Here is a 23406-nt window from a genome sequence, read left to right on the forward strand (position 1 = left end):
TAATAGGCTGATAATATAATTTCAGTGGTTAAAAAAAAAGAAAAGGGCAACCTTGACTTTGGTGTAAACTGACATTATGTCTTACATCAGATGGTGGGAGTTGGAATCACCTCATGATAATCGATCCGAGCATCATCTGGCCCTGTAGTTTATTTTCTTTCATCTTCTCTCAGGTGGTTTTTCTTCCAGTCATCCAGCAGTGAAAAAGAAGTGGGTAAATCCCTTCTCTCCTGCCCATGTTTGTAACTGTGTCTATACAGAAGTAAAACAAATCTCACCAGCTCAACTCAAACACATCAGCAGGAGAAATGTACATGACGTACTCATGTACTCATGACGTGAGTGTGTGCGTGACTGTGCGTGCGTGCGTGCGTGTGTTTCTTTCCATCATTTTGGTGTTTACTTTAAAGCTTCTACTGTCCCAAATTTTCTGAACAAAAATGCATGTTTTATTTTATTTTTTTGCCTAACATCAAGAACAAACTGACTTTTCACTGCATCAGCAGGAAATCAATGGACAGAAATGAACTTGATCTGATAAAACGTGGGTCAAATGTTATAATGTAGCTCAGTCTTGGACATTTTTCTGTATTTCCAAAATATTGATGTACCCTCGCAAATTTCATTCTAAGAGGCCCGTTACAAAAAACAAGGCATCTTGGAAAGCCACACTTAAACGGTGCAGGAAAAGCTCACGCTGAAAAGAAGCACTGCTGCATTACTCGTTTCATCAATCTGAAATGGCAAGCATGGTTTATTTGCTGCCGAGCTGCAGTGAGTGAAGTCGCAGCAGGTTTCCGTCACTGTTGAAGTGAAATACCTGCTGTGATATGGATCATCTACCCCGGCGACAAGTTGAATGTATGGAGAGCGATGCAGTCGCAGCCCTCTGCCCTGTGATTTGAGTCTATATTTGAACTTCATATAAGCTAAAGCAAATATCCAAAACAATGAGTGTATATTTTTTGACCCTGGTTGCTTACCAATTCTGTTATGGATAATGTTTATCGTCATTCTTGAGAAAAAAACTAAACAAAGAAAAAAAAAAAAAAGCGTGTGTCCTCAATCTTGTAGAGAAGCATTTTCAAAAGCATTCCAGTTTGATATCACTGACATACCTCTTTAAGTCCAGGTCAGCCATGATTATCTGTTCTGCCTGAAGAGGAGAAGTGCTTAAACCCCCTCCTGACGGCGTTCTGCTGCTCTGACAGGCTTCACTCGGCCTCGGGTTCAGTTCCTACGGCTCCTACTGACACTGAAACCCACGCAGCGGCGTTTTCAAACCCCGCCCGGACTGAATTGAAGTAGCACTGCGAGCAAGCTGTTAGTAGCACTTACAAAAATGAATCCTTTCAAAGTTTTTGGATAGTAAAGTTGCTGGAGACATGCCTCACCCCTGCAGCTGTCCTCTCGCTCTCATTGCGTCTAAAGATACTTATGTAGTAGTTATAGTGTTCTTCTGTCAGATAAATGAAAAAAGTGTCTTTTTCAGATTTGAAAATGAGTGGGTGTTTGCCATACCAGCGTTTGGAAAGAAAACACTTTCACATCTGTGATTTCATGATGGTGTAGCTGCCAAAATCTCATTTGGATGAACTTCCATGTTCTTTTTTGCCCCACTGGTGTTTCATTCAAATCTTTTTGTTTTTACCATGGTTTGAGTCTTGATGCAGTAGTGGGTTGTTAGCGTTTGGAGTTCCTAGATGATCTAAAATAAGAACAGCATTAAACCTGCCTCCAGCATTAGAGGCGTGTGCTCTTCTTATCGGAGCTCTATTTACAGTTATAACCACTTTCTCTTCAATATGTAACTCTTGTCTTTCACTTTACACTTTTTTTTTTTTTCGCTGGAACACTCAACTATTTTGGAGGAATATTATTGTTACTCTTTTTTTAAAAAGACATGATAATTGCATTTTTTTCATCCTCTGTAACTTGTGTTTTTTTTTAACTGCTTACCTCATGTTTCTGATCAGTTTCTTGAGACAGCACATTTAGTGACGAGAGCATCTGTGGTTTTGTGAGCCAAGGTTTTCACAGAGGACGGGACTGACATTTCATTTTTACCTCAGCGTGAGTTTCTTTGCTCATCACAGTGACGTGGACGGTCTGGTCAATGCTGACGGGGTAAACAAATGAGGGGAGGAGGGTTTATAGAAAGAAATCAAAGCTGACTTTGTCAATCTGCAGTGGTAGCTGTGACTTAAGCTTTCCTAAAACGCGTATGAGAACCTTTGGCTGAATGGATCAGTGTTTGATCTACTCGGGAGAAGGGCTAAAGGGACACCCTCTCCAGGCAGGACTTACCTCTCAGTGCAGACAGCCACCAATAGAAATAATGGTCTCTTCTCTACTCAGGTGCCCCATCTCAGCAGAACATTGTAGACGATCATGCCAGCAACTCAGTTACGTGACATTTGTTAGCAAACATCAATCTCTTATGCACAGAAGATTTATTGTTTTGTACAAATCACTCAGTGTATTTCGGTCTCTCAGACTTCTCTCTGTACATTCTGGTGCTTTATGGTGAGCTGCTTCGTCCAGTGATGTTACACTGATATTTTTCTTCTCTGTGTTTTTTTTTTTTTTTTTTTCTGAAATGGTACGTCTTCTCTAGTTTTGTGTGCACCAGCTCAGTTCTGCTTCTCAGAATGTGTAAGCACAGACTCAGACTCTGTGGTCATGTGCCACCAGCGATGCTCTGCAGCTACTCAGACACCTTTGCAATCTACAGTATGTGTGCCAAGCAAGACCTCATTCATCACAGACACTAATGTAGGAGCCAACTGTCGGGGCACTTAATAGATTAGCACTTCCTCTTGGGCCATGAGCAACTTTGGACTGTCATCTTTACATTTCTAGAAGTGCAATTTTCTTAGTCTGTAAAACAGCAGATGGATTACTCAGTGTTAGTCATGGCGACCGCGGCCATGATTTGTGATAGAAATATTGCTTGTTCACACAATAGGTAGTACTTGTGGTTTGTAGAACTATTTCCACTGTGTTACCATATGTGAAAATGTCAAAAAACTCACAGCAACTGTGAAAACTTCTCTTCTGTAAATAAACATCATAAGAAAAGAAGGACGTTGCTCAGTGTGATTCTTCTCTATCTCGCATGCAGAGACAGAGATCATTGCTTTTCTTTCTCTTGATTTCAAGTCAGTTTCATTCTCTGCATGATTTATTTTTCTGGCATTTACCTTCCCGAACTTGTGCTTATACTTAGATTATTTTCTCGTCAAACTCCGATCACTTTGACTTTTATGTTAAGTGACAACATAATGTGTTGTGGTTTGCATTAGTAGATTACAATTTATTTCATCTTCCTAACTCTGGAAGATAGGAAATGAGCTTTGCAGATGATTTACTGAATAATGATGCAAAAGTAAAACAGTTGAAGTACAAAAACAGTTCATCTCAACTTTTAAAACTAAAGCTCTCGTCTGTTAGTTGGCTGTGTTTGGACTTTGCAATTTGTATAATTCATTGATATTTAATCAGAGTAGATCTGAATCATGCCAGAGTGAATATATTTAATGACACAGCTGCAATCACAACTTCATTCCACAAATACCTCGCTATGCTGGAGTCAGTAAAGAGCATTAATCAGACACATTGTCAGCATTTTGGCCAACAGCACTGAGGCTCACTCAACACATTCACAGACTCAGTCTGGCTTGTGCGGTGGTGTCGTGGTCACTCTTGACGCACAAAGATCATTTTTAGAGCTTATCCCTGCAGCTTAAATGTCCCATCCGCCTGTTTGTGGGTGGGTTTTCTTTGGGTACTTTGGCTTTCTCTCACAGTTCAAAACTAGTCATATGAGGGTAACTGGTGACTAATTTCTTCAAATGTGTGAATGTGAGTGTGTGTATTGGTGTTTCCTGTGACAAACTCGCAAGCTGCCCTGGGTGTATTCTCTCCTTCAACAGCAGTTGAATAGAGCAGAATAGAAGATGAACGGATGATTCTTAATAGAGAACGGATCTGTATTAGGTCTTTTCACATTTGTGATCACTTAATATCATGTTTAAATTGGTTACATGTTTTCTTTTGCAATTTTTCCAATTTAAACCTTGTGAACATCTCTCAAAATCAGAACAAATGGTTAACTTTCAGTAATGTCGCTGACTGCTGTGTTATATGCTGCACTTCACGTGAGTTTTCTGTACCTTTCTATGTAAAATATGTAAAAGTACTAACATGACAGACACCGCCTGTAGGTACATTTAAAAACAGGAGGTGTAGTGCCAGGATTATCCAGTAGAATTATGTGGTTATACACTCAGGATTACAATAAGACTCCGCGTTGTGACAAGTGTCCTCCAGTTTAGCTTTGGACACTGGATATAACGAGGTAACAACAACCCTCTTTTCTCCGGTGCCCCACCCTTTTATCTCCAACAGAGCCTCAGGGCTGTAATTAGTCATCCTCACTGTTGCCATTCTCAGAGTGAACGCTGGGTGGCAGTGCGGTCCTTCCCAGATATCCACTAACCTGGTGCCACTCCCATTAGGAGAGACTGCAGCCTGGATGCTGCTCTCACCTCACTCCTGGCTTTCCTATAAATGAATAAGTGCTAATATATGCAACACATTGCATTACTCCAATACTGTGTTACATTTTCATCTGATAAAGGTGGTAAATGGACAAGAGTAAATATGTTACAAAAACACACAGTTAACATGAGATCCATGCCTCGATATTTGTTTGTATATGTACATCTGCCCGTGGATGGCCAGATGACACTGAGAACGCACAGGCAGGCCGAAGCAGGGCAGAGAGGGGAGGTGGGAGAGATAACGGGGTGAGATGAGGCCACGAGAGCTAAGGCAGGAGCAGTGAGGCGACGTGGCATGGCAGAATCCCCTGAAGAGTTTGATAAAAGCCTTCGCCGAGCGGCGGAGGGGTTCACTATCTCCAGCCACTCATCGCTGTTAATCAGGGGACCAGACTCTTCAGACAAATATGCAATGACCCTCACGCAACCAGACAATATCAAACACCTAACGGCAGACGCAGGCATGCAGGCGCGGCTGCGTCTCAGACTTTGTTGCTCTCCTCCGTGCACCTGTCTGAATATGTAATGTCTGTTGTTAGTGTGTATATTGTGTTCCTGTCCTTCAGCGGCGGCATGGTCTCTGGGCTACTTCACAATGCCTCATATTTCATCGGGGAGGCAGGCGAGTCAGGTGAGGGCTGTACTAATGAGGTAGAGCTGACTGCCTGTGGGGAAATAACCGTGTGAAGTTCTTGAATCAGCCCATTCATTCTGCCTCTTCCTGCAGCTTCTACACTACTACAAAAATTCCCACCTTCGCTCGCCAGCCCGCCTGGTTCAGTGCTGAACTGCATGTGCTCCCCGATGCTTCAAAGCGTACAAGAGAAGACCTCCTGGGCTGGCAGGTATTTGCAAATTGATTTTTCTGTTTGTAGAAAGAGGGGACGGTAGTAAGAGCTGGCCACAGCAAATAAAGGACTATAAAGAGAGACAAGCTCAGGACCTGAATTTTAACCATGAAAATGTTTCCATACGAGGAGAACATGAATGGATCCCGACTCATTCATACGAGAGGCTTTCAAAGTGTAGGAGGAGTCTTTCTTCGCTGTAAGAGCGTCGAGGAGGTGCAGCATTGGGAGAAGATAAAGGAGAAAGTGTTTCCCCAACATCAGGAGAAATTACAGACAAATAAAAACTAAATAAGATGATGAAATGATTGATGAGTTTCTTAAAACATTTTTTCTTAAAAGCTCTTTTATACTAAGTGTAATGGAGACTCCTTGAAATTCTAAGATAGATTTGTTTAACCAGTCATAACAAACACAAAAAGTTTGTGCTTTATAAAAGGATCTGTCCTTAGAATACACAAACCTCCCACCTGTTAAAAAAACTCCTGAAATGACTTGTTTTCAATTGATGTTACCTTGGTAACTGCTGAGATTTTAATATTTTTATCATCTTCACCACAGAGGGCAAGGCAAGTTTTTTTGTCTGGCACCATTTATACACAAGGTAATTTAAAGTGCTTCTCTAAGAGAAAGCAACACATAAAAATTACATTAAAATCATAGAAACAAAACAAGACAAATAAGCATCCTAAAGTCTCTTCATACATTGTAAAATCTCTCTGAATCTATTGTGATTGCCCTGTTTATTCGTTGTTACATCTTTGCCTCTTAAACTAAAAGCATGTCAGCGTTTCCTTTTTTTTTTCCCTCCCCATCCGCACTTTACATTCTCATAAAAAAGCTCTCGGTGTGTCGGTGTGGCGTCTGACGTGTGGCGGTGACAGTACGAGCTCAGGTCTGCTGTGTGACCTTCGCTGAATGTCATGTATGTTACCCTTCTAACCGTTCACTACTAAATAAAGCAAGCGAACAACAGGGGGGGAAGCCAATATAAATTCGCAGGCGTTCACCCTGTCTGCACGATATTCACCTTCTGCTGGGCGGGATGTGAGAGTTCTCCTTTGCATGGAGTGAAAAATGAGGGCAGTCTCCATTCATGTTCCAGTTATTGTCTCCAGTTATAATCTATGATAATCTCTGTACTCTCTTTTGCCGCATACTGTCTGAAATTACTGCAATAATTACCACTACTCACAGATAAGGCACTTTCTCAATGTCAGCCCTATACTGCAGGTTACATCCTGTCAGTCAAAATCCCCCAAACTCAACACAGGCCCCCTGAAGAGACAGAAAATGAAGGAGGATGAGATGGATGATAAATAAATGAAGTCAGGGAGAGGGGGACTTGGGAGGTAGGAGGATGGAGGGTGGAGGAAGTCATTTGCATTATTTGGACTCCATATCTGGAATTATACTTGGTCCCGTGAGTTTTGCAATAAGCTTTAATATACTCTATAAAGTAGTTGTAAAAGGTGAGCTGATGGGGGCCTGGCTGGCAGAGGGAGGCAGGGAGCTGTCAGTAATGACTGTGGTCTCTTTGCCCCAGCCTCCTGCCTCCTCTGGGATGCCTGTGCCTCCCTCCATTCACTGTTGACTGGCCACAATTGGACCCCGGAGAGGGAACGGCTTTAAAACACATTGTATACCAATTTTCTACTCTACAACCTGAGGCAACATGTTACACTCCTCTTTGAAGCGTAGAAATATTACATCCTTGACTCCCTTTTAAAGACAAGTGCTGAAATTGGATGCGAGAGATTTATTATGTAGTTAAAATGATTTCAGGTTGTTATTTATTTATTTTTTTTCCAATCCAGATTCTTCAGTGTTTTGTTCCTCCTTTGTCAAAACCATGTAGGTCTAGAACGCGTGAGATGCTCTCGCTGGGGGATGCCTTGAATCTGGTAATGAACTGACAGCAATCGTGTCTCAGTGGATTTGCAGCTGGCCAACTAGAGACTCGCTCCAGCCGTAGTCGTGAGCCAACCGCGGCCATGAAAACTTCCAGCTTCGAGCCGCGCATGCAGATTAAAGGCTGCGTGATGCCTGCCAGTGAGGAATTGCTGAGAGTGGTGCTGGCACCTGGCCATCAGTCATCCGACAAGGGTTTCGCTCGCCCTTACATTATATCCAACTCTGACCTGATGTCCGAGCTGCAGGAGCTCAAATCTCTGCATAGATTACACCAGGAGTCATACGAACAGGCAGGTGTGAGCAACTGACAACACTGTGGCGCTAAATCTTTAATACCATGATACCACCAGTACAACTCCCCACCCAACCACTGATGAATGAGGATGTGGTTCAAATATAGAAAATACTGACGCTATTTAGTCAGCCCACGCTCCACATTTTGGAGAAACTAATAATCTATACAGCAAAGGAAACCAGCGTCTCCACACAAAATGAAAATAAACATGTGAGTAAGCAATTTTCATGCATAAACTTCAAAAGGACCCAATTTTTAAGTGTCTGTTGTTGACTATCGACCATATTCTGTCACTGACTCTGTTGGTAAGAAAATCTAAAAGGGGTTTCCTTTTTCTGCATACCTGTTACAAACAAATATGACAACGTATTCTTGGTGCTGTATGAAAAAAAAACACATTTAGTAATAATATAAGATACTACACAAGCTCTTAGATGTGGACTTATTAGTGTTTTTGAGAGTCACACTTCAGGTCAGGTTTTGTCAGCAGGTCAAACTGTTGTGACTAATTTTTAAAGACTCTGGCCATAGAGGATTCTTCTCTCATTTACCCAGCTTCATCTTCTCGTGTTCTTCCAGGTGTTTGGACATTTGCAAACCCACCAGTTTTTGATGTCCTTTCTTTCTTCCCCTGTATTTCTGTGGCTTCTCTGATGGGTTTGTTTTGATGCACAAGAGTAGATTGCTTCACCTTTAGTGGAAGCTATTTAGATTCTTTTGTTAAAATAGTTGACCTCACTCTAGTATCACACATGTGTCTAGAAAAAAGTCTAGGCAAAGGGTGTCAAACATGTGGCTTGGGGGCTCAAACGGATCCACAAGAGAGTCTCCTCAGGTTTGCAAAGTGTTAAAATAACCAAGAAGACGCTTACTTTCATGAAAGTAAAGCCGCATTCATATGAGCCTTCAGCTATACCAAGTTCCAGGAGAGGACGGACTGGGAGTCATGACCTTCTGGAGTCCACCATGATTGTTATTGTCCTTTTACCTGAACCTCAAAGGACTGTTAAAGCGGTGCACATGCACAACAGTTGCACTCGAGATAAGTTTGTCCCTGTTTTGAGTCGGAGAGTTCTCAAAAGTTTTTGTTTTCAGTGGCACCGTTGTCTTGTAAACGGACGTCCAAAATGCAATGAAAGTGTTCAGTTTTCACTTAAACTTAAACCTTTTCTCAGTGTTGGTCACACAGCTTTTTCATTGACCATCAAAGAAAAACAAATGAAGGCTTAAGAGTTTGTGGATAGTAGATGTTAAATGCTGCAGAAAACCCAGTATCACCAACTTTAATATAAAACACTTTCACAGTCTTTTTAAAAGAAATATCATGTTAATTTCTTGATTTATGTGAATTTGTTGCACAGCAATGGAATGAAAAACTTCAGAATTGTTTGTCCTGGACTAGTTAAGATCAAATTGTCATTTACATGGCGTCTCAATAAAAGTAACTTCATGCTCTTCAAATTGTATCTGCTCCTTGGGAATAAATAGGAAATGAAGAGTTAATAACCCACACCTGGATACGGAACAGTTACTCTAAAAAAGACGCAGGCAACATGAACGATCTGTTTTGTATCAGTTTTAGAATATAATGTTTAGTTAAGTAGGTAAGTCTTTTAATTAACAAATGCTTATTTGAAATAAAAATAATGACCTTAAAGGACATTTTGAGGGGAAAAAACAAAGAACTAAAAAGAGAATGTGAAGCTAAGATCGTTCACACACTATCACCAGATTATGTACGCAGGCATATTTATAAAATAATGATACCAACAGTCATATATTATATGTTCTATACATAAGTTTGTTTACCTGAGCTGTAATTACCTTTGAAGGTTTAAAGTTTGCACATAAAACCTTTTCAGGAACCAGGCTGGAACCTAAGATGCAGGATGTGAAGGTTTGGCATTTGCCAAGAAAACTGTCTCCAAACCGTGTCCCCAAAATTTCATATTATACATTTTTTTTGTATGTATTTTGAATAAATAATAAGTCGAATCGTGTAGAAAAAAAGTTCTCTTTTAAGTCAGTTATTTGTGCGGTGTGGAGTGGTGCGATTTCCGCCGCTTGTCACCACAACACACATTATCCTCTTAACAAGTGTGGAGAATTTGCATAACAATGACAATAGTTCTGCCTAACAAATGAATCTGTGGCTCGAATTATTCATTCTTTGCGGACCTTTGTGCGGTACAAAGCTGGCTGCTGACTCTGGCGGTGTTTGGTAGCGCGGCCTTTTGCTAGCTGGGCCCAGCGCTGGAGACTTATTTCCACATCAGTGAATGGTACAGGCTGAATCTCAGTGGGCTGGGTGACCCACTTTTCCCGCTCTCCAAGTGTGTGTAAGCGTTGCGCGCCACACATCACGCTGCACTCGGCCGTTATCTAGATTCACTCGCGAGTCGCTGCCAGCTTCTCGCGGCAAAAGGCGAGCGCAGCAGCAAGGCGAGCCCACCATTAACGTCACATCCGAAAGAGCATTGAGAGCGGCGTTGAAAAGAATTTGTGCTCGTCTTACAAAGGCTGTTGTTGTAGTTAAACCATCTTCACCCCTGCGATGACGCTTTGCTAGTGCAGCAAATGTGGTTGAATTAGTTTTGAAAAGAACTATTTGGCTTTTAGCCTGCTTGTTTTGGTCTTTTCATACATGCGCCACACACTAAATCAGCATGTTATCCAGTTGTATGTTGTTCCTTCATCAGGGAACCTTCTGCAGCTGCTTTATTTTACACAGAGATGAAGAGAACAGACATTTTACAAAAATATGTTTCCAGCTGGTAAATACTGAATAATTATTCAGAGCTGCAGCAAGGCTCTAAATTATTTCACGACTGAAAAGCAAATTTTTCTTATTGTCTGGAAAAAATATTTTAATGCAGATCCATCATAAAATATAGATATTTTCATCAACTGCAAAAATGAAAGTATTTGAGAAATGTAGAGAGAGAATGAAACACTATTTATGAAAATATCAGTGGTAAAGAGACATCTTCAATTCTGATTTAAAATGCTTTTTTGTAAGACATCATTGCCTCAAACACGACCAATTTTTAGTTGCCACTGTTTTCTGCCAGCTACACCCTCACTGTAATCATCTCCTGTTGTCTTCATTTGAAAAGAGACTCCGATTGTCTTTATTCTGAGAAAATATTTTTTTATGTCTACATTGTTTCATATTTTTGTCCCAAACACTCAACGGACAAGCAAACAAGGTGCTGAACAAATATGCTCATCAGTCGTAACATTATGACCACCGGCAGGTGCTGCTTGTTAGTATTTTAATATTTCATGTGTTAACAGAAGAAGAAAAAAAGTGCAAGTGTGAGGATTTGAGTGAGTGTGACAGGGGTCAAACTGTGATGGCTGGAAGATCAGCGACTGGGTCGCGGGTGGACAAGGCTCATTGGCGGAGGTGGAGAGGGAAGGCTGGCCAGTGTGATCTGATCCAGCTGTGACAGAAGCTCAAACTGCTGCAGGAGCTACAGTCGGCTCCCGTAGACAACTCCGCGTGTCACACTTTATTTCAAACATACACTATAGGTGGGTTGTCATGGGCGTTTGCATAGAAGAATGAAAAAATGTATTTCCCAGTGGAATATACCAAACTGTTTCAAAATTGTGTTGATTGAAAAAGTGGAGGTTTCTTTTATTTTATTATTTATTATTATTTTATTTTGTCTTAAAATGTTCAAATGCAATATTCAAATGTAACATACTTTTTATGATGTGCAGAATTTTGTAAGTCATGAAAAGTTTAATTATGCGTGAAGGTGTGTGCGTGTACATCACCATGCTGTTTTTCACATTCCTGTGTAACAAGAAATGCAGAATTGTTTTAGAAACATATCAAATGTCCAAAGTTAAAAATGTATCCCATAATGCAACTATTTGATTAGTTTTCATTCATTTTAGTGTAGATGTGTCTTATGTTGAGAAATATACTTACTTTTTGAGTGACTCATTTGATGCACGTTTGTTTGAAAAACTTTAGTAAACACAAGAAAATTGCATTTTGTTTAATTATTGTTTCACTGAGTTCTTGATAAAAAATCCTTGTCTGCAGCCATTGAGCTAACAACAGAATGAAATGTTCAAATATGTTCATTACTGTCCCTCTCCAGACATCTTTTAGCTCAACTTGTGTTTCCATTCATAAAAACACACAGTCACACACACACACACACACACACACACACACACACACACACACACACAGAAAAAAGAGAGGGATGAAATATGTTGAATTGGTAAAAGCACCGATGGTTTAGTTTAAATTCAATCAACTGTTGGGAGTGTGCTCTAGAGACCTACTCAATAGTAAAATACCTCCATTAAATAGTATTGAAGTGCAATCTTGCAAATACTGTCAAGGTCAAATTAAACCTGGAAACGCTTCAATAAACTCTCCAAAAATATCATAATTTCAAAAGGCTTTTTTTTTTTTCTTTTTTCAAATTACATTTTGCGTCCTGGTTTGTGTTGTTTTCTGCATTGCGGTCTTCTTCACTCGGTCTGTCTCTTTGGAAGACTCTGCCTCTATTCAGCACTATGTTGCCAGGACATCCGAAAGCCAAGGCCTAACAGAACAGGTCAGTTTTGTTTGATTACCAAAGCAGTGAGCGTCTGGAGAGCCCAGTCCCAGAGAAATACTCTTGGAAAAAGAACACTTTTTTTTCTCAAGCTGCAGAGGGAACCAGAGCTGACACACATTTCCTCTTCTTGATGGTAACAAAAAGACCTCATTGTCAAATGTGTCTCAGTGTGAACTTTTCTGAAAATAGTAAAAAACATCTTACTTCCAACATTTGCAATGTTGCGTATGCCTCACTGTGGATGAAAGACATCTTTAGGAGCAATTACTCATCATGTCACCTTTTTTGGAACTGTAACAGACACACACCTAAAATTGTATTCTTCCTTTTTTGTTCAAAGCGCCTTTCTGGGCACTCAAGGACGCTTTTCAATAGAGATTAAAAACACATTACAAATAAATACACCAACAGACAATATAACACAGCAAACTAAAAAGACCGAGAGAGGTTACAGATGATATGCAGATTGAAACAAATGAGTTTACGAGTTTTGAGTCTGGATTTGAATTGAGGGAGATAATCAATGATATATATATATATATATATATATATATACACACACACACACACACATATATATATATATATATATATATATATATATATATATATATATATATATATATATATATATATATATATATATATATATATATACATATATACATATATATATATATACATATATATGTATGCAAAATGACAAAATGCCTTCTTGTATTACACATACAGTAAATATTTCCCTGATTTATAAATGTCGTAATTACTGCATGTTTGGTGTACTTGGACTACTGAAGCTGCATTAAGTTTAAGTTCCTGCAGGATCTCTGACAGCAGGACTGGAAGTTTGAGATTTGTCTGCAGTGAGTGGATCACCTTGTCGTTTGATGTCAACTTATTGGTTTGTTGCTCCCTGCCTCCCTCATATCATTTTCTTTCTTATCTCAACTGGTGCAACAGAAAGCTGCCACTTCTAGACACTTTGACATTCGAGAGAAGTTACATTTAAAATAAAAAAACACAGTAAATTAAATGAATAGGACTTGATCTTACAGCTAGTTGCTTTCGATCGTGGTAACAGACTGAGGCCAATCCTTGACACATCTTCAGTTGTGTATCTCAACTTCATTGAGTGTTTCGGCCATTTATCCCAATACACTCTGTGTTCAGGAAGGCCCACCACAGGCTGATCAGACCTGGGTGTGTGTCGACTGGTTGGTTTCTTCGTCTGTCACCTTGGGGTCCAGACAGGATCCCTCCTCTTCATCCACAGCCAGTGACTGCTTCTTTCTGCTGAGCTGGCCAGGGCTTTGATGGTTTTCCTCTGTATCGGCCCACTAATACCAACGTCTTTGAGGCGTTTTATGATGGAATGGCCTGCAAAGCCTCTGCAGCCCATTTCCACTGGCCGCACCTCAGCCTTCCAACCTCTTGCTGCAGCTTCGGGATTTTGACCAGAAGACCAAATCTGGTCATAGGTTGGTTGTTGCAATCTCAGATGGAAATCAGAGACGGTGGTCCAAGTCTACACGCATTTCCCAGTCTTTGGCTCCCTGTAGTTGTCTGAGCTCAGGAGGGCAAGAGTTTGGTGTCTGTTTCTCTCCCTCCTGTAGAAACGCTATGGTCTGTTTGCACGGGTCCTGGGGGTGGGGAGGCATGGTGTTGATAGCTACTCTCTTGGCCTCTACCTCCACTGCTCACTTCGTCTTGCTTGTGCAACTCCTCTATCACTAGGAGTCATAAAAATTGATGAGAAATAATAAAAACAACAATAATAATATATAGTTTGAGGAGGTAGGATGTGCTAATTAAAGTCAGGAAAACTTTGGTTTGTGCGACCTTTAAAAAAAAATCTTCAAATTAGAATACTACGCTGTGAATTCAGAAAGAGTTTTAAATGGCTGAAAGACTTCATTTTGTCAGTGCAGCCTCACAGCTTAATGCAGTCTTTCTTGTGCTTTTTCTGTCATTAGTGGGAAAACCTCCTGTCGCCTATGAATTCCTCTCCAGCCTTACACCACGAGCATCTTGCTTCTGGTTTTTTTTTTTTTTTTTTTTTTTTTTTTTAAATGACTGTTCCACAAAACCTAACAATACAGTGCATCATATATGAGTGTCAGTGTCTAGTTTGCTGAACGTGCATGAACAGCAGTCTTCTGGGTCAAAATACTACATTTGAATCAACAGAGTCCTTGACTTTGACTTTTTTTTATGCTTTTACATGATGACAGACTGGATTCGTTTCCAAAATACAGCCAGCTGTATTACACAACTCTGAGTGTGTGTACTGAAAATCTCACATCACCCATGTGCAGCCAGTTACAACATTCATAGCATTAGCTGACTGCTCTTTCTCAAGCTACAGCAGGCACTACAATTACACAGCAAACCTTAACATTTACATTGAAGCTGCACTGAACCAGCAGTGACCCAAAGGCGTCACAGAGCAGGCACGAAAAATTGCCTAAAGGCTCAACAATTTATGTGTTGTTTGTTTATCGCTGGGTGTATTTACAGTAAATTCCCATGAGGTGCTTTTAAGGCCATGTGTCTGTAAAACGTGTGGTGGAATTGCAGTGTTATCTGCCCCATTATTATTAGAGGCACATTATTCACACATGCGGCTAAAGTGGGGAGATAGTGGAAGGAATAATGGCGGTGGGAAGTCTCATCACTTGGCAACCTCTGTGTGTCATTGCATCAATCAGCCAACATGACTGAAAAGGGGCAAAACTGCATGCATCTCATACATATGTTGATGCACGAGACACAAAGTGCTGTAGAAAAAACAGACGCCTCACTGTGATCTACAGTGTGGATATCTAATCTGGTTTTCACCATTATTTCAGGAGACCATCAGGGTGGTGGGTGATGTAGCCTTGCTGACTGCAGGCTTATCGTTCATGGACAGAGACCACGTGAATCCCCTCTACTCTAGAAGGGTAACACTGAGAGCTCTCTACATGGCCATCAGGATGACATACCTTTCATTGTTTGGCTCTCTCCAACCACCATTGGAGTGTTTCACTCATCTCAACAGCAGACCTGAACTCCATTACCGTGCGCTTTAACAGACAAAAAGCTGTGTTGTAATAGAAGAACGAGACACCAAAGTGTTCTAATAGTGGGATTTACAATACCCTTTACAGAGATGAGAAGACATCTTACAACTACAAGGAACATCTGGTACTTTGTGGGAAAAAAAGCAGCATAGGCAGAAGTGACAGAGGTTAATGACATATTTTAGATGCATTGCCTGCTCTGCATTTCTTTTGCAACACTGCCTAGATTTCACAGTTAGGAGATCTAAGTAAATCTAAACCTGCATATGTATTCATTTGGAAGTTATTTTACTTTCATTGTTTCATTCTGATGCAGAGAAGAGTTTGTTGTTAGGTCGGTTGGACAGCATCTGCAATGCAAAGCAATTAAAACAAACAAAAAATGCCTCACCAAGGCTGGGTGATTTGAATCATGCTCCTTGGCAGTGGTTTTCCATTCATCGGCTTTCATCTGCCAGCAATCCCACAGATTCCTGATGCAGGGATGGCCTGAGCTTGACCCTCATTTTCTCTTTATATTATAAAGCCTTGGTTTGGCTCCAGCCCAGCACCCTGGAGAAATACCCTACACCTTGTTTTCAACAAATCTTCCAGGGCAACAGTGTCAGGCATGTTGTTAATGTCCATCGTAAGTTAACGGTGTGCCAGGACAAAAGCATTTGGCATGCACTAAATCCACTTAATTCACATCAGGGCATTTCAAGCACTGACAGCACCACCTTTCTCTGCTTTTTTTTCTTAGTTTACCTCATAGTTTGGTCCAGTGAACATCTTGTTTGAAATCATGCTTTTTTCTACAGAAGAGAAACTCACAATCAAGAAATAAAACTCTCATGTGTCATGTACCGGTAAAACAACTGCATTTTTTTTTTTTCAAAAAATCTCTACATGAAAAATCGCCGCAGTACAAAACCTGACTCTCCTCGGACTAATATTTTCCAGTAGCATGCAACTTCCCAGCCCGTAAAATTTCTGCAGCCTTCAGCTTTTATGCTTCTAACTCGCCCTCGCTGTATGAATCATGATGCTTAGGTAATTTCTCCTGTAAAAAGGAAGCTTCGCAGCTGCAATTGTTCTGGCTTGAATGGAATCTCCTGGAGGGTTTGTCCAGGGTGAAGGCTTTGACCATCCCTCCATGCGAGATCAAGCACAGCTGAAAAGACGTGAAGCTCACCGGTACCTGCTATCGAGAGGTGGCATCATTCAATGAGATTCCGTTGCAGAAACCTGGAATTGGCACGGACAATACGTCTGTAGTGGACACGGCAGGCTGTCATTCAAAGAGAAGTGAATTAAAACGACTTTCAGATATTGTAATGACTGAACCTTGACAGAGCTCTGTGTGTCAGTTCCGACTCATCGAGGCGGATGGAAAGAGTCCTCTGATGATTTTTCTCTGACATTGCTTGACTTTGGTTGACACAGTAGGGACACAATGACTTATTGAAAGTCTGTAATCATTTTGCAACTCATCTGAGACTTATTTTTCAGGATGGGACATTAACAGAGACGACTCCCAGCCAAACAGATGACTTGAGCTGCGATGCCACGAGGACACTGTCCCAGCCGGAGCAAGCCCGGCTGATTTATGATTTCAGCCCTCTGCCTGATCTCAGATGATTATGCAGGCGCCTCCTTGGGCACCGGAGAGCACCATAAAGGTTATTAGAGGTGCTCCACCACTCCACAACCAGCCATACGGAGAGACTGTGGACAGATGAGTTTTTAACAGCTGCACCATGAATCCAATCCCTCACAGGGGATTGGGATCACTTATCCACAGCCGGTCAGTACAATTCAATAAGCACAAACACTTTCACTTTCTCTTATCCAAGTTTCTAATCTCAGGTTGGGCTTCCATTCTTCACTGCATGGCCACAACGAGCCAATCTCTGCGATTCCCACCAAGAGCCCGACTGCCCCTTGGCCAAAGACTGTTTTCAGGGCCTCTAGGGGAGGAGGGCGATCGATACGGGATTGACTCTCTCTCCTCTGTGCTGATCCTCCAAGGCTCTGTCATGTAAAGTCATTTTCTTTGCCATGTATGTGTTTATTGGCAGTGCAGCCCATTTGTAGGCAGCGGGGACCAGTAGTCCGTGACTTGGAAGATTACCAAAGGTGTATTCCTAATGACTTGTAAGAGAAATCCGGCTCCAGAGGACAAATTACACAAGTCTTTTATGGTAATGAATCTCAATCTGAGCGAAATCTTTATCTGTCTGCTGAACCTAACAAACAATCACATCTGCTCCCAGGTTGAACATTCAACATTATCATTATTCATAATAGATATTTTAATCTGTATTCTCCTGGTTTTCGAAGCACTAAAATGTCTGTGGCTATTGATCTGCACTGCTATAGAAGGAGCAGATGACAAATCAAAGTATTCATCCATTGGTTGAAACCTATGAAGCACTTTAACCAAGTTAGAGTTCATTCCAGCTGGTAATGTGTGGGGAAAAGGTACACGCAAAGAAGCAATTCAGATTCACCAATTAAAAACAAATAGATGTTTTTGGATCGTGGAGGGAAAACAAAAGTATCAGGGTGCAGGGGGAACATACAAACTCCACATCAGAAGCAAGTAAAGAAGTGTTTGAATTTAGTACATGTACAAATGGCTTTCAAGGTACAGTATCTGAAATTCTTTCTCTGACTGCATTCTAAATTTACTCCCTAAATTTGAGGACAAATACTTGTATATTCTCCTTATTTCATTCATCTAACTGATTTGAACACTGCTGAAGGTTATGTTTCCTTTCTGTTTTCAGCCTCAGGAAATGAAATTCATAGTATTTTATATAAAATCCAGCCAGATTTCAGTTTTCTTTAAGATAGCAAGCAATTAGTTCAGGGTCAGAACTTTCGTCCAATCATGATCTGTATCCTCGCCAGTAAGTTTATCCATGCTAACAAATATACTATCACAATGATAACAATTCTAATGTGTTCACAGACATGGGCCAACACTGCACCCTTCAAAAGAGTCAAGTTGCCTTAAAAAGGCAATGTGTACCTTCAGTAAATTTCAGAACCTTTTTTGTTAAAAGTGTGTGGAATTTTTGGTGAATCTATTTACAACAACGGTGCTCAGAAACACTGAAACCACAACTTTTTAGAACCAGCACTCAAGGTGCAACTTTTCAGAAACTCCCTGATACGCTGCATGTAAATGAGGGAAAACACACACACACACACACACACACACACACACACACACACACACACACACACACACACACACACACACACACACACACTTTTGTGAAATGCTGCTAATGTACATGTGAAACACAGCATAGAAAATAGTTCATCTGGACGAGTCAACTGACAATAACAGTGGTGTCCTCCGAGTGGCATGACTTCCAGTCCGTATTCTCCTGGTGCGTTTATAGCCGAGACTTATTCATAATAACAGTTCAGCATGGTCACCTGTCCATACAGATAGACATTTTTCTCGCGATTGTTTTTGTATTTATCATATTTTTCTCTACTTTGCAGTATCCCTACATGCTAACTACATTTTTTCCAGCATTTCTTCCATTTCCATGTGAACGGACAGTGTTTTCAAAATGTTGCCGTGTAAACGAGACACTTTTCTGAAACAAGAACACAAAAACGATATGTTTTCACCTGAAACGTTTTCGTGTAAGCTCAGACTCTGTATCAATGCGCAGCCATTACAAAACTTTTTTGTTGTCTTTAGATTGTGTCTTTGTTACCTTAACTTCTTCATTCAATCTCATTTGTTTTTGCCATGTGAAAAGTTTGAAACAAAGTTTCAAACACAATCACAGCCTTGCAGTGATAACTCACTGTAGATGTTCTTTTTAATTGGCTACTCATCCAGAATTTTGTCTCCACACCTTTCATACACTATTTGCACTGCTTGCCATCTCAGTGACCCTAAAAAGAAATATATAAACACATTAGAAGCTTGTAAAAATAAATCACCGTAGGCCTTCTTTTGACCTGGAGCACTTCGTACTGTTGAATCAGTTCATTACCTATAGCCATAGTGGATAATCAATAGCCAGTTCTGCAAACACAACATAAGTGTGAGATATTACTGCTGTCTTCCTTCCAGTTAATCTTTTTCACCTCATCATGGCCTCATTCCAAAGCATTTTATTGCCGTGCTGAAGTAAAAGGCCCCACTTTAATGAAAACTAATATGTCCTATGACACTCTGATGTGGCGTCACATGACCGGCTGGAACAAACAAAAATAAGCCATCAGTCACGCCGTCATTGACGACGCATCAAAACATTCGAGTCGACGGAACACGCCCCCATATCGAATCGAGCCCTGTTGCACTGAGCCAGCATTCATTTTCATATTTATTTGCATCACTTAAACTTTGATTGCAGCTTCGCAAATTTTTATGTCTCCGACATACTCTTAACAGTAAGATTGAGAGTAGCTCACTCCCTTTATGGCCTTCACTGTTTAGATATTGATAGACTTGCTGGATTTACTTTACACAGTGAGCTGCACGATGTACGGTATCAACCTAAGAAAAGCGAGAAGAGGAAGCTGTGGGTGAAGCTCCCTTGTGACTTTTTAACTGAACCATAAAAATTAAGACTATGTTAGCTGACCACAAGGACGAGAATAAAGCAGAGTGATAGAGACCCTGCAGGAAGTTCAAAATGGATGACAACTGCTTCAACTAATGAACACTGAGGCAGTAGACTTGCACCTGTAGACTCTCACATTCAGCCTGTCACCTATGATACAATTGAATGTGTACTTCTCATAACTGACTTTGTATCATCTACTTTTTTCCAAAAGTATTTAAAAGCAGAGAATCGGAGCTGTGAACCCATGAACTCTTCATTATGATGATCCCCAGGACCACAGACAATATTCAGCAAATGTCACCTAAGCTTCTTGATACCTCAGAAATACCCTTTATGAAAACTGACAGATATTAAAAGTTGAAGTCAGATTGATTAAAGATACAGAGACATAAAAAGAGAATTACTTTTAACTTTTAATTTAATTTTATTTTTTGCAATGACAATATTAAAGGGATACTTCAACATTTTGTCAAATTGGCCCATTTAGCGCAATTCCTTAGTCATTTCGAACAGCATACTTACTGTTTTTTGTGAGGGCGAGCTGTTGTTTATTCAGAGGTGAGTCGAGGAGGTTTTCGGGACGGACACAATGGAAGTGGGCGTTATTTTTGCTTCCCCTCGTCAAACTCATCAAATAAACAATCCAACAACCCAAAAACACTTTGGTGGACACGTTTTAATCCGCACATTCACTACGCTGTGAAATATTAATGCAAAATTACGAGATTGAGTTGTTCATGTGAAGATTGCTAAGACGGAACTACTTACTAAACATGGCGTCTGGGCGTAGGGATTTCAAAAGAAAAAGTAGTTCCCAGTATTTGCTTCAGTGTCGTAACACTACAGTATTATTTGTTGGTGTTCCACAGCGTAGTGAATGTGCTGATTATAACGTGTCCACCAAAGTGTTTTGGGGTTGTTGGATTGTGTATTTGATGAGTTTGACGAGGGGAAGCAAAAATACCGCCCACTTCCATTGTGTCCGTCCCGAAAACCTCCTTGACTCATCTCTTAATAAACAACAGCTCGCCCTCACAAATAACAATAAGTATGCTGTTCGAAATGACTAAGGAATTGCGCTAAATGGGCCAATTTGACAAAATGTTGAAGTATCCCTTTAAAGTAAATCCAGTCAATTTGAAGAACCTCGTTAGGTTTAAAGCTAGGGTCAGTGATCTTGGAAAACTAGCATGTAGCACGAATGTAGCATCTCCCCAAGGCTCCGCCCAGCTCCCACCCCATTGGAGGAGCTCCCGTTGGGAGCGAACACACGGGATGCGGAAGCACCGCGCGCACGGAAGCGCCACGCGCACGGAAGCGCCACGCGCACGGAGTTTGTGATCGCCTCAAATGTTATTAACCTTTCTGACTGCCCGCACACAACGTGCATAGGAGCGCAGCGCGCCCGCTCCGCTTCGTTCTATTTTTTATGCGAGCCGCGAGCGCCGAGAGCGCCTTGGCAACGCGCGCGTTCTGAACCAGGGCCAGTGCACGCCATTGAAATGTACGCGCAGGGGGCTGGTAGAACAGCGAAGGGATTTGATTGGTTTCTTAAGAGCGGTCCGCGCCTTACGATTGGTCGGAGTTTTTACTGTCCTGTGGCCGCTGCAGTTGTCAGATTTTTTCCGCACCTTTTTCCGTCCACATAATGTATTGACTTCTCCCAGGGGGCAGGGAGCATTTCACTCAGTATGAGAAAAAGTGCTTTTGGACAACATCGTCTAACCTAGCTTTAACTGTCTCACAAATAACTGCATAATTTACCATACATCTCTCATTTATTGAAGGACAACCTACATAAATGTGTTAATTTCTTCACATTGGATTCTTCTGAATAAAACACCAGTCAATATTTCAGCACTGTAGTTGCTGGATGCGCAAACTGCTGTCCGTGCTAAACAAGTAATTTAACTATCTAACTTTAGTCCCTCTCCTGGACAGGTCAATTCGATCCGTTTCTAACGTGCAGTGCACACAAGTTCAAGGTGTTGGGACTGATAAGTGGCTGATAAACAAAGTTTATTACAAATCGAGTTTTGCTGAATCATGAGAAGCTCCCAACAAATGTAGGGTAAAACCTATCTTGGCTCAGGAGGCGTTATTGGGGTTTTTATTCCTAATCTTTTTCTGTTCACACTTTATTAAAGTTTCAGTCTTTTCTTATTATTCACAGAAGGAAAAAAAGAAAGAAAAACAAAAACAGTGCTATGGGACACCTCTGATAATATTCCGGGCTATTTTTCTAGTATTATTCAGACAACTTCTCATAACTATGTGATATTCTTTATATTTTCTCTTTCTTTATTTTTTTATTCTCTGTATATGCCATTTAAATCCATCATCAGAGCATTTGTTTACTGACCTGTCTCCACAGCTCCTCTCCTCTTCATGAGCGCTGGTTAGTGAGCCCCACTGTGACTTTGGTGTTGTCTTACAGCAGCCTGGTCCTCGTCTGGCTTTCTGATGGCCCGGGGTGTGTGAGGGGTCCTGTCAGATGCGGAAACAAAGATGAGTACATAAAGCAGCAGCCTGCTGACGATGATGCATCATCCAAGGAGAGGAGCTTCATAACATGGCCTGCGTACCTGCAAGATCTCAGCCCCTTATAGAGATGAATGAGCCACGCGCCCGTTTAAGCCTGAAATACAAGGTACCACAAATCACCGAGTCATTTGATGCAGCCAGTACCCATTCTTCAGACGGTGTAATGTGAATCACGTCTGCGAGTTGTGACGCCAAAATGAATAATAGAGATGTCTACCTGAGGAAACCCTCATATCCACAGAAGGTTATCTCAAGAAGAACATTGGACAAAAAAAAAAAAAAAAAATCACAAATTTATATTTACATTAAAGGTGCATTAAGGAGTTTTACAACCTTAAAAATACTTATTTTCCACCATAAATATGTTACACATTTTTAATGATGTGTACAATGTGCCCTGACATATTCATTACAAGTACCTCTAACAGCGCTAAATTGTCACTTGAAAGTTGCAGTGCCGGTCCGGCACCAGCATTTTTTTGGGGAGAATTTGAAAGGAATGATGTAATGCGCGCTCCGGCTGGGTAGGTTTCGTTATGTCCGCCATTACTCCGCCAGATGCTTAGTGAGCAACAACTGAGCAGGAACTTCCAGAAAGTCAGAACAGACTGGCTTCTAGCACTGCCACAACTCCAGCACAGACTCCACCAGGTAAAAGAAACTTAAATCTTACTTGAGCGCTTCTAAACGAGCGAAGACGGAGTCCCCCTCTTCCGTGCACGCGAGCCGCAGGGACGAGTTTTTCACTAAGCTGAATTACGCCCAAGGCCTGCAGGGGGCGCTGTTTTGCATAAAACGTGCAAACTCCTTAATGCACCTTTAAATTAAACACTGAATTATTTTATAATCTTGTAAGCATACTTCTAAAGATACAAGAGAAAGTCAAGGAGGTGTCAGGGGGGTGTTTTATAAAAAAAACAATTTACTAGTTCACATAGAATATTTATACTACATGTATATGCTATAATATGTGCAATATTGATGTGGAAACCATTAGAGGCAGAAA

Source organism: Salarias fasciatus, chromosome 1, assembly GCF_902148845.1.
Source record: "Salarias fasciatus chromosome 1, fSalaFa1.1, whole genome shotgun sequence".
Classification (NCBI taxonomy): domain Eukaryota; kingdom Metazoa; phylum Chordata; class Actinopteri; order Blenniiformes; family Blenniidae; genus Salarias; species Salarias fasciatus.